Consider the following 11,972-nt stretch of genomic DNA (forward strand, 5'->3'; position numbering starts at 1 on the left):
GTCCTGATCTCCAAAGTTTTTCAGTTTTGGAAACCCCCGTGCGCTCGAGGCTTTAGGAGGGCGTGTGGGCTTTGGCATTAGAGTCCGCGGAGCTCAGTTCAAGTTCTGCTTTAGCTGCGTGACCTTGGAGGAGTCGCTGATGTGCAGCCTTCTCCTCCAGAGGGAGGAGCTGAGGCCAGCCTTTCCGGCTGTGGGAAAGAGCTAAGCGGATGCCAAGCGCTCTGCGCGGGCAGCCGGAGAGTTCTAATTAGTTTGAGGATCGCCTCCTTCCTGCCCGGGGGCCACTGGGTAGGGAAGGAAAGCCGCGGAAAGAAGGAGAAAAGAAGGGGAGAGGAAGGGCGCGGCAGGGCGGAGACCGGGATTCTGTGAGCCGGTAGACTCCGGGACGAGAGGGCGTGAACCGCGACTCTGCTCCCCTTAGCCGGCGCTGCGCACCAGCCAGGACTTAGAGGATGCGCGCTAGCCTGCGACACCAAGTTCTGTCCTCCGGGTGCCTTAGTGGTGGGGATCCCAGCCCCACTCCATGCCTGTGAGTCAGAGCCCTGAACCTGGGCCCTGAACAATAGCATTCATTCATTCATTCAACAAATCCTGAGCTGGTGCTGCGCCAAGCACAGAGCTCGGTGCTGGGTGCGATGGGAAACCGCAGCTACGAGCTGAGGGCCCTTCTGGAGCTGACAGATAGGAGCCAATCCGTTAGGGTTCCTTGTCATCCTTTAGGGCTCCCCGCATGAGCATTTCTCTTCCCCCATTTTACAAGTGAGGAAGGAGGGCACTAGAGAGTGGGTCACAGAAGGGGCCCAGGTGCAGCCAGGCCTTGCTTGGGTCCAGAGCAGATGCGCCCAAGGGCACTGCACTGCTTTTGTGGACGCTGAAAGGAAAGAGGCTACACTGGGCGTTTTTTTCGGGCCTGCGCAGTTCAACCTCACTATTTAAAAGTCTGAGTTGTTGGAGATAGTTTTAAAGAGCTGTAAATGTATAGCTTTCAATTCCATTTAAGAGGGATGTGGGGAGTCTGCACTGACCAGAGGCAGAGTTCTGAGCAGAGATGCTCAGATGGCAGAGGTCTCGGCGCTGCTGGACCAGGTGGGTTATGGAAGTGTGTGGAAGGCTCAAGGGTAAAGAGCCTCCCACGTATCCCGTGGGGACTCTCACGACCCTTTACCATGCGTCCTCAGAGCTGGGTGTGTCCATGGTGCCAGATGTGAGATAGATGGGGGACAGAGAAGGAGCAGGCACAGGAAGCCACCCTGGGGTCCCCCTGAGGCTACCCACCCCCACTCCCTGCCTCAGTTTCCCCTGGTGCTCCTGCATATCTTCCCTGTGAAAGCTTCCAGGACTGCTCATAAATACTGAGCTATAAATGAGGCATTGATCCCTTAGCTCTGCAGCGTAAAATATTAACGACGCCTAAGTGAATAGAAGGGCTGAGAGCAGAGCGTATGATCAGCAGCAGCCCAGCCATGGGCCTAATGGAAGGGATGCTGACTCCCTGCTGGCTCACTAGCTTGGGGCCTGCCAGCTCAGGAGCCAGCCCAAGTCCACTGAGGCTGGGCTGTGGGCCCCATCACACCTATTTCTTCCCCAGAGCCGAAGAGGGAAGCAGGCAGATGAGCCCCCAAACCCCATACTTGCCTGGCCCATGAAATGCCTGGCCAGGCCCTCTCTAGCCACCTCCAGTTCTCCTCCCAGGGACCATTTGCCTGGCATGCATGCACTCCTCCCCCAGGGTCCCCCAGGGCCTCTTGTGGCAGGCAGCATTCTGTGTGTTGCCCATGCTTCCTGCCAGCTCCCTGCCTTAGTGAGGGGGCCAGCTGAGGGCAGGGCGCTGAGGGGCCCTCTGGAGGGAGCAGCTTGCTCTTCCTCAGATGATGGGGAAGGCTGGGGGCCAGCCCTCACTTGAAGACCTTGGGATGTCCAGGAGGCCCAGGGGGCCCTGGTGCCCTAGTCTAATTTAGAAAGTTCTTAGAGACTCATCTGCTTTAGGGTTGATTGGGATACTCTACACCTAGACTTGCACCTACATCTGGTCTTGGTCATCATCTTCCTTTTGTCTGGCACACTGATGATGCCACTTCAGTTCTGCTTGCAGGAAGCCACCCAAATTATGCCAGCCCTGAATGAAACCCCTTCTCTGAGCCCCTATAGCCTCTGCTGCCTGGCCACACCACTCTGTGCTGAGTTTTGGCTGTCTGCCCAGCCAACATTCATGTCACTCATACTCCTGTCTCACTGTAGCTGCACTGTCAGCTCCTGGGGGCTGGAACCTCGTCAGTTTGACCAACGTTCATTGCATGTCTCCAGCCTACTGGTGCTGACCACCTCACTGCCCAAGGACTTCAAGGGGTCTTTGACTCTTAAGGGAGGGATTGGGCCTGACAGATGCTGTTCCAGGGACACATTTCCTGCAAACAGTTCAGATAAAGATAAATCTATATCTTTCAGTTATATGAGCCAATAAATCCCCTATTGTGGCTTAAGCCAATGTGAGTTGGGTTGCTGTCCCTTACAATCAAGAAGGTCCTTATTAATGCATTCTGCATTACTCATGGGACAAAGACCATAATCCTTAACAAAGCCCATACAAGCAGCTGACATCTACTGAGCACTTACTGTGTACTAGACACTTAAACACGGCTCATTATCCTCATCCCTTACAGCTGCAGGTAAGTAAGGACTTGATTAGAGTGGTTAAGGCTTTGTTTAAGGGCACACAGCTGTTAGGCCATAGCATCAGGATCTGAATCCAAGAAATCCAGCAGCAGAGCCTATGGTTTTAATTCAATAGCATCCCACTCCTCTAGACCCTTGTGGTCTGGCCCCTTAAATGCAGAAAGAGAACATCGACACATCACATACAGGGAACAGTATGATTAATGGCTAACTTCTTGTCAGAAATGATGGAGGCGGGAAAACAGTGGGATGACATACTCAAAGAGCTAAAAGAAAAAAGAAAAAAAAAAAAGCACGTATCAACTGAGAATTCTTTATCCAGAAAAACTATCCTTCAAAAATTAAGAGAAAATAAAGACATTGCCAGATAAAGCTGAGAGAATTTATTGCTAGCAGACCTGCCTTATAAGAAATATTAAAGGAACTCCTTCAGGCTAAAAGAGAGTAACTCAAATCTATAGGGAAAAAGGAAGAATGTCAGAAATTGCAATTAGGTAGTTACGTTTAAAAGACTGTATAAATGTATTTTTTCTAATTTCTACTCTTAACTTTTAAAAAGACATAAATTTGCATAAAAGTATAATTACAACACTGTGTTTTTTGGCTTATAACATATATCGTTGCAATATATGTAATAATAATAGCAGACGGGAGGGGAGAGAAAAAAGGAAATATATTGGAAAAGAGTTTTTATATTTTATTGGAATTAAATATTATTCTGAAGTAAATTGTGATAAATTAAAATTCATATTATAATCCCCAAGGTATCCACTAAGCAAGTAACTCAAATAATACAGTTTTTTAAATAAACAGAGGAATTAAAATGATACACTAAAAATGTATTTAACACAAAAGAGGGCAATGAAGGAGGAACAGAGAACAAAAAAAACCAAAAAGATAAATAGAAAACAAGTAACAAAATGGCAGAGATAAATCCAACCATAACAATAATTACATTAAATTTAATGGACTAAAAATGAATGGGAAGAAAAATAACAGGAAAGAATATAGGGAAGATGTGAGACAAAGTCAAAACGTTTAACAAATGTGATTAGTATTTCAGAAGAAGAGACGTGAGAAAGGGACGGGATTTGAATTTGAAGAAATAGTGGCAGAAAAATTTCCAAAATTGATGAGAGGTATAAACCACACATTCGATAAACTCAACAAATTGCAGGCAGGCTTAATACAAAGAAAATCCCAGCAAGGCACATCTTGATCAAACTGCTGAAAACCAGAGGTGAAAAGAAAACCTTAAAAGCACCAGAGGGAAAAGACACATTATATTCAGGGGAGGAACAACACAAATGATGGTAGATTTTGTGATAAATACCACAGAAGCCAGAGTGCAGAGTACACTTTTTTCAAAGTTCTCAGAGATAAAATGACAGGCCAATCTCTAATTCTATACCCAGCAAAAATGTCTTTCAAATACGAAGAGTAAATTAAGACATCCTGAGTTAAACAAAAACTAAGGGACTATCTCATCAGTAGAGACTTTCCTTAAGAAGTCCTAAAGGGATGAAATCTTCCACATTGTAGGCAGCTTCTGGGAATTTTGACCCTTGCAGGAATTGTAGGGCCCAAGTCTTTGGAAAGTAAGCAACTTCATGCACTTTAATTAAGGATTCTGGTTCTCATGGTCTGGAGACTTGGAAGCCATGAGAGGACTGAGCTCCTTGGCCATGTGGACACATCTCCAGGTGTCACTGGGGTAGTGGTCCCCTCACTGCCCACTTATGGGAACCTTTTCTTTGGACAACCCAGACACCTACTTGATCTCCCACGGATGGGAGTTGAGGATCTCTCTTCCTGCCTCCATCTCCACACAAGGCATACCCAAATTCCCATCTATTGTCCTGGGGTTTTAAAGAGTCTCATAATAGTGAACAGGTGACACAAGGAGGGACATTTGAGGGCCCTTGTCCTCGGAGACCCTTGTCCTGCTCCCTGGTGCCCTGCAATGGCAGATCCCCAATCCCTCTCTCACACTGAGGACTTCTCATCTCCTCTTGGGTCTCTTCTTCCCCTACCCAGATCCAGTCCAGGGGACTACCCAGTTCCAGAGTTACGGGACTGGATAAGGCCATCTGTGGCTCTTGGCACCTTCACTTCTGACCTTTAGAGTCTGCACAGTGTCTGCTACGTTGGTTTGTAAGTTTTTTGGGGTAAATTCATGTTTCTTGCCCGAACGTGGCTTTCCTACCTCTCTGCATTGGCAAGAGGACTAGGTAACTCAGGGCTGTGTGACCTAAGCTACGTAACTTTTCATCTCCTTCAGCCTCAGTTGCCTCATCTCAAAAGTTGAGGAAACACTCCCTCACTCCTGGCCTGCCCCCTTGTGCACGTGGAGTATGCTGTACACTTGGGACTCCAAGCACATGTCGACTGGTACCGTGTTATTTTAACACCTGCTGAATCAAGGCCAGTGCCTTGTGCACGAAGATACACAGGAAGTACCACTGTTGACTCAGAGGCTGCTGGTTTCCCTGGCAGCCACCCCGGTCACATGGCGTCATCGATCCTCATGTTTTGTGATACCAACGCTAAGTGCTCTCAAGCTCCATTCTCGCTGCTGGTCTGCGAAGTTGTCTGGACATAAGCATTTCTTTGTTTGAACTCAAGCCCAGGGCCCCAGGGTGCCCTGGAGGGATTTCCATCTGGGATGCTTAGTGCCTCTGCAGTGGCCCCCGGCAGCTTGGCAGGGGGTACATTTATTACAGGTGCCATGGGTCAGCTGGATGCAGGCGAGGGACTTGGGAAGCAAAACCTTGAGATCTGAGGTGGAAAACAGGTGGGGAAGCAGAGTCCTGGCCTGGGAGCTGGGTCTGAGTCCCATCTTCACCTCCCACAGGCTGGGGGCCTCAGCCAGTCCTTACTTCTCCCTGAGCTCGGTAAAGTGAGGAAACTGGGTAATGATAATAGTAATAATTAATAGTAGTAGCAGCAGCTTCATTTGTTGAGTGCTTACTATGTGCCAGCCACTCTCCTGGGTATAATATCATTTTATCCTCACAACACTCCTAATAATATCCCCACTCACGACTGCAAATAGCAGGCACCAGAACTTGATCCCCCTACTTCTCTCCAGAAGTGCTGGGACTCTAGCCCCAGCACGAGCTCTGAGAAGCTCCTTGGAAACACCCAGCCCCGCTTCTCAGAACGCCAAATTGGCGTTGGCCGGGGCAGGTAGGTGAGGCCCTCACAAGGGAGCTGTCAGACCCAGAGGAGTCTGTCTGCTAGACCCAGAGGAAGAAACATTGGTTTGAAACTCCTTCAATCTGGGGAGATGTAAGATTCAGACTTAGAAGAGGCCTGGGCCCATTCATGCATTTACTGTTGACACACACTCTACGGATGTCTGCTCTGCGCCTGGCAGATGCAGCTCTGAACATGGCAGGAACACCCTGTGGCCCGCACTTGGCCAAACACTGCTCTACTATGGGAGCTTTTAGGGAATTTGCAGCTTGTCTTAGCATGACGCCAACAAGGAGCCAGACAGACCCGGCCGTAGACCCCTTCTCCCTGGGTTTCTTGGTGGCCAAATGTGGCTTCCTCACTGCATCACTGGGATGGTTAAATGAAATGACAGTCACAATGTTTATTTTAGTGGCTGTTTCCTCCACTCTGTTCTCTCAATACCTGCTTTCTGGAACTCCTTGTAAGTGAAAGTTGAAACTCTCCTCCATGGTCTCTTAATTCTTTTTCGTATTTTCATCCCTTTACCTTTTCGCTTATGTAACTTGATATAAATTCCAGGTTACAGAGTCAAGCTTGTTAATTTGCCTTTTCGGGTGACTGTTCTGCCTGGTGATTCAGCCTCTACCCGTGGAATTGCCTACATTTTAGCAGCAATTGTACTTTTGCTTCTAAGGTTGCTGATTCTTTTGTTGGTATATACGTCCCCTCAGATCTCTGAGGATAGTCACTATGTTTTCTATTCTATACCTTTTCTTTTGTTTGTCTTAGTAACTCTGTTGATTTGTTGTGACACCTTCATTTCTTTGAGCTTAATGTCTCATGGAAGTGTTGTTTCTCGAAATACTGGGTAGCTCTCAGCATGTGATAGGCCTGGAGGATCTGACCTCGAAGGGAGGGCAAGGCAGGTGGGATGGGCGATGTGCGGGTTGTGCCCACGACTCGCCTTCTGGGACAAGGCACCCTGCGCTTCTTGGGCACTGCCCGTTACCCAGGGCACCACCGCTCCTTGCAGGTATGCCTGCCCATATTAGCTCTGGTCTGGTGTGGGCACCTTCATGCTCAGATGGGCGGTGGGACAGCATCTCATCCCGGGGACTACTGCTGCATCCCTCCTGTTCTCTGTGACCGCCCTCCCCCCAACAAGCCTAACTCTGCACTGTGGCTTCCTCCTTTGGTGCGATTCCTTGCCTTCTGCCTTTGGGGGCTTCTTTATGACATCTGGCTGGCTGAGGGCACCCCTATGTCATTCTTTTTTGGTTATCTTCTCTGTCCTCCATAGGAGAGCTGGAAGCAGATGTGCATGGCGCTGCCTTGCCCACTCTCCTAACACATGTCACCCACCAGCCAGAGCTCAATGTCGCTAGCCCCTCCTCCCTCAGGAGTTGTGAAGTAAATATTCCTGAAGGTGACACTTGCTGAGCTGGGTGTGTTCTGGACCCTGAATGGCACCCACAGAGCTGGGACAGACTACCTGTTAGCTCGGAGTAAATCTGAGGTCTTTGAGGCTCTTGACATTCCTGATACATACGGCACAGCCAAACAGACAACATGATGGATACTTCGTAGAAAGTAAAATCTAAATATCCATACTTTAATATCTTAATTAGCCAGGAAATATAAAATAAAAATAATATCGAGATATCATTTTCCACCCAGATCATCAAAAGCAAAAAATAGCAATAAGAGCCAGGTCTAGAGAAGGGGTGAAAAACAGATAGTCTCACGCACTGCTGGGGGACGTGAGAAATAACTAAAGAGTAAAAAAGAGGTAAAAAAAAGCAAAGAGAAGCTGGATCCTGTCTCTCAGCAGCGTACAGTCTGGTTTATCCAATGTCAGGGATGCTGCTCAGTGCCAAGCACTGATCCTGAAGATGGTGAGAGGGGACAGCTCCTGAGCCACAAGCCCCAGACCACCCACTGGCTGCTGCAGGAACCTGACCTGTGTAGTCATCATTTCCCTGAATCAGACCAAACCTGAGGTCCTTTGTGGAGGAAATCAACAATCAAGGGAACAGTCAAACCTGTATTGGAACCCAAGGGAACAAAAGTGGGCCTTGTGCAGCTTTTAAACAGTGGCCTCAGAGGAGAACCCAAAACCAACATGTGTTTCCAGCCAGTATGGCATTTGCTGGCCTCAGCAGCCGTGGCATGCCAATGCGCATCGGAGGCCTGGCTCTGGGTAGTCCATCCAGGCTTAGGAGAATGAGCCATCCTTTGGGCTCTGGGCCTCCCCAGTTCCCTGTCTCTCCCCCACCTCTGTCAGACGGCTGAAGTGCTGTATTTGGGCCCCTCAATTGAACTTGCTCAGGCAAAGGGATTTATCAGCCTTAAGTCAAACCACAGGAAGAAAAGGGACAGGAATGACTAGAGACCTGAGATCAAATCGCGTCCTTACCTCTCATGTCCCCACTCTGCATGTCAGCCTCACTCTCCCCAAATGGCTTCCTCCACGTGTCTTGACACCTGGTGACTAGAAGCCACCAGGCCTGCGAGTCACAGCCTTTCTGCTGCAGACATGAGGCCACTCCCTGCAAGTCTGGGAAGAATCTCACTGGCTCGGCTGGTCAGGATCAACAAAGGAAATGACCACTCCAGATGCTCAGGACAAAACCTTGACCCATCGCTATCCTCAACTTCTTGTGTCTTACATCCTAGTCCTGCTCGTCAGCATATCTTTCAAAACGCCTCCAGAACCCACCTGCTTCTTACTACCTGCCCAGCCCTAGGTGACTGCACAGCCCACCACCACCTTGCTGGCCCCTGAGGCTCAGTCTCCACTTGCAGTGGCAGAAAGTTCAGCTCAAGCGCAGGCAGCTCCACACACCTCTCCACTCAGACCCCTGTGCTCTGCTTCACTGTCACGAGCAGCGGAGGTGCCCACAGTGGCTCTCAGGCCCTCCTCCACCTGTGTCCTTGCCAGGACCCATCTGAGTGTCTCCATACCTCCCTGTCCCCAAGACACCCAGCACACCCACCTCTGGGCTTTGGCCCTTGCTGTCCCTCTGCCTTTGGCTCTTCTCTCCTCACTCAGGTCTTTACTAAAATGTCACGACCCACCCCCCCAAGCCCTTCTTTGAGTGCCCCCACCCCCTCCTCATTCTAATGTATAATTTATTTACCCATCTCATTTTACAGCCTGTAAACTCCAGAGGGCTTTGATCCATCCAATTCCCTGCAATGTTCTCAGGGCCCAGAGCAGTGCCTGGTAGATAAGCTCCACTATAACTGGAGGCCTGTAGCCCAGCCTGGGGCTGGAGGGCAGAGGAATCTCAGAAGTTTCCACAGGCCCAGCACCAGCCTGGCAACCTCGCAGGTCTCAGGAGCCACAGCCCATGCCCCAGCCCACTGGACCCTTCTCAGTGGTGGCTGTTGGCCCAGGATGGACCATCACACACTGGTCCCCCCTGTCCCGGCTGCCATGGTGTCTGCCTCCATTGGCCTGGCCTGCGTGGCCACAGGGATGTCACTGGACAGATGCTCCATTTGAGGGGTCACGTGACTCTTCCCTATACCCCCCTGGTCACTGTGGCTGGCCTTGAGAAAGAAGGGAAGTGGGGCTCAGAGTGGTGCCATTAGTGGCCCCTGGTCTGGGCAGTTCCCCAGAGAACTTCATTTGAAGATGATCCCCAGAGGGCGTAAAGGAGCACCATCAGCCAGGACACCTGGCACCAGGAGATGAACACCTATGACTCACCCTGCAGCCCACGGCAAGAGCAATTTCTGGCCTGAGGCCTGTCTGGGGACTCAATCAGGATGGCCTCCCCTGTCACCTAAAGATACCCAATGTCCTCACCTCTCCCTCCCACTCTTCAGCTCTGCAGGGCTCCCTGGGAAGCAGCAGCCTTACCACCTGCCTGCCTCCTCCTCCCTCAGCCCTGCAACTCAGTTACTCCAGCCCCCTCCTGCTGCTGTAGGTGACACCAGAGCCCCCCCACCCCGCCCTCAGACTGTGCCCTTCCAGGAAGTGGTCACAGGTGGGCAGGGAGGCCTGGGTCTGCAGTAGAAGTGGGTAAGACCCCCTCCACCCCCCACCCCCCCACACACAGCGGAGGACCAGAGAGGGATGAAGGCCCTGAGCTGGCACTTTCAGGTTTGCTTTTGGAGACAATTAGGAGCTGAATTATTAAAGTCGTGAGAGCAGAGGCTGCTTTAAGAAAGCATGAGTAAGCAGGGCTCACCCAGCCACGGCACACGGGATCGAAGCGATCAATCGCCGTAATGGCTGCAAACATCTGCTGGCTTACGTGAATGCATGCACCAGTGAGTACTCAACAAGGAGGCCCAACAAATCCCATCAGGCTGCCCAGAGGGGTGCAGCCTCAGTCCCCTGCTGTGACCCCATCGGCAGCCAGGACTGCGCTAAGTATGAGGGCCCCTATGGCTCTGCGGTCAGACGCCGCGGGGCACTCCTAGCTTGGTCGCCCAGGCCAGCTGCTCAACCTCCCTGGACCTCAGGACTCATCTGTAAAGTGGGCGGGTGACAGAGCACACCCAGCGTGGCACCCAGGTGGTCTGCACTCAGCAAATGTGGGTAATGTTAGCCTGGGCCTTTTGGGGAAGTGGCCCACCTGGGGCAGATGCCTGGGGACCTGGTCTTACTCCTGACATCAGCTAGGTAGGACGCAGACCTAGCCTGAGCCTCAGATGGGGTTGCTCTCAATAGGAGCCCCATCAGTTCGAGGTGGCTGGCGTGGGTGCTCCGAGGCCCAGCCTTGTGCCCAGAACACTGACTGAGCACTTGCTGGTTACTGGACATGCCCGGGCCAAGGGCTGTGAATTATTTAATTCTCGCAGTGGCCCAGAGAGGGGCATTCTTCAACTGCCACTCCCCGTTTCACAGATGAGGAAAGGGAGGCTCAGAGAGGTGGAGCGACTTGCCCAAGGTCACACAGCAGGTAAGTGGGAGAACTAGGACTACAGTCCAGGCCCCTCCCACCTTTGCTCAGAAGCCCTGGGTTACACTTAGACGCTCATCCAATCTCTGCCCTCTCCTCCTTGTCCTCCGTGGCACCCCCTCTTCCTTCCATAGACTACTAAGAGGGCCATGCACTCGCCACCAGCCCACATGCCTGAGGGCATGCCTGAGGGTTGGCAGAGGCCACAGCTGAAAAGGCATCCAGCTTGTTTATTCCTTTGCCAGCTTCTGGCTCTGAGGGGGCTGAGCGGTGTTCAGTTGGCTAGTGTGGACGAGGATATTGCTTCAAGAACAGCACCTGGTCTCCCTCTTAACCCGCCTTCACTGCCATGGTATGGCAGTCTCGAAAGCCACACCGACCACAGAGGACGTGCAGACTGTAGGGTGTGCACACATACACGCACACACACGCTTATACATGCACCCATTATGCAAGCACATGTGTACATACAGACAGCTAAGCCAGCACATGGTGGCTTCCAGCTTCCCCACAGATGCTCCTTGTGAGATGCGGGCTTGCAAATAACTCAGCTGCCCACCAGGCACCCAGCGCCCTCCTCCAAGTGCTAGTTGGAGCCCTCAGTCTCTCTGTCAGGGACACTGAGCCTGAGACAGCTTTGGGGAGTGGAGGAAAGAACACTATCCTGGGAGTTCACAGACCTGCGCCTTGCACAGCTCCCATTCTCTTTCCAGGCCTCAGTTTTCCTATTTGTGCCGTGTGAACTCAGCAGGTCCAAGAGGAAGGCTGTAGGGCTGGGGGAGGGATGAGTCTGCCATTGTATTTGGTCCATTTCCCCAGGCCCAAGGAAGATGGGGGTGAGGATGGACTGCACCCAGACTGTTGCCTCTGCTCCCTGCCCTGCCCTGCCCCAAATCTGCTCCACCCACTCTAGGGCCTCCCCTGGGATGGTCCCAGGCTCTGGCCCAGTATGTGCTCAAAAGCCTCACAAACTGAGTGAAACAGTGACCCTGCTTGTAGGTGTACCTGAGTGTGCGTGCATGGGCATGTGTGCATGAGTATCTCCTTGACGAGCAGGCAGCAGTCCTGCATGTCACCTTAGAGCCATTGAACTGGGATCCCTACATGCAATAGGGATGATGGCCCTGAGTGGCAGGGCTGAATGCTGGCACTTCATGGCCAAAGCCAAGGTGGGCGTGATTATCATGATACACAGGCAGCAGA

At 51.4% G+C, this 11,972-nt stretch overlaps 1 protein-coding gene across 3 annotated transcripts in view; it reads right to left on the reverse strand.

The window, feature by feature from the left end:
• The window catches only part of KCNIP3 (potassium voltage-gated channel interacting protein 3), a 37,998-nt gene that overhangs the window by 22,966 nt on the left and 3,060 nt on the right, over nt 1-11,972 (reverse strand). The gene's annotated exons all lie outside the window — the stretch shown is intronic.

The sequence above is a fragment of the Pteropus vampyrus genome, unplaced genomic scaffold, assembly GCF_000151845.1.
Source record: "Pteropus vampyrus isolate Shadow unplaced genomic scaffold, Pvam_2.0 Scaffold461, whole genome shotgun sequence".
Classification (NCBI taxonomy): domain Eukaryota; kingdom Metazoa; phylum Chordata; class Mammalia; order Chiroptera; family Pteropodidae; genus Pteropus; species Pteropus vampyrus.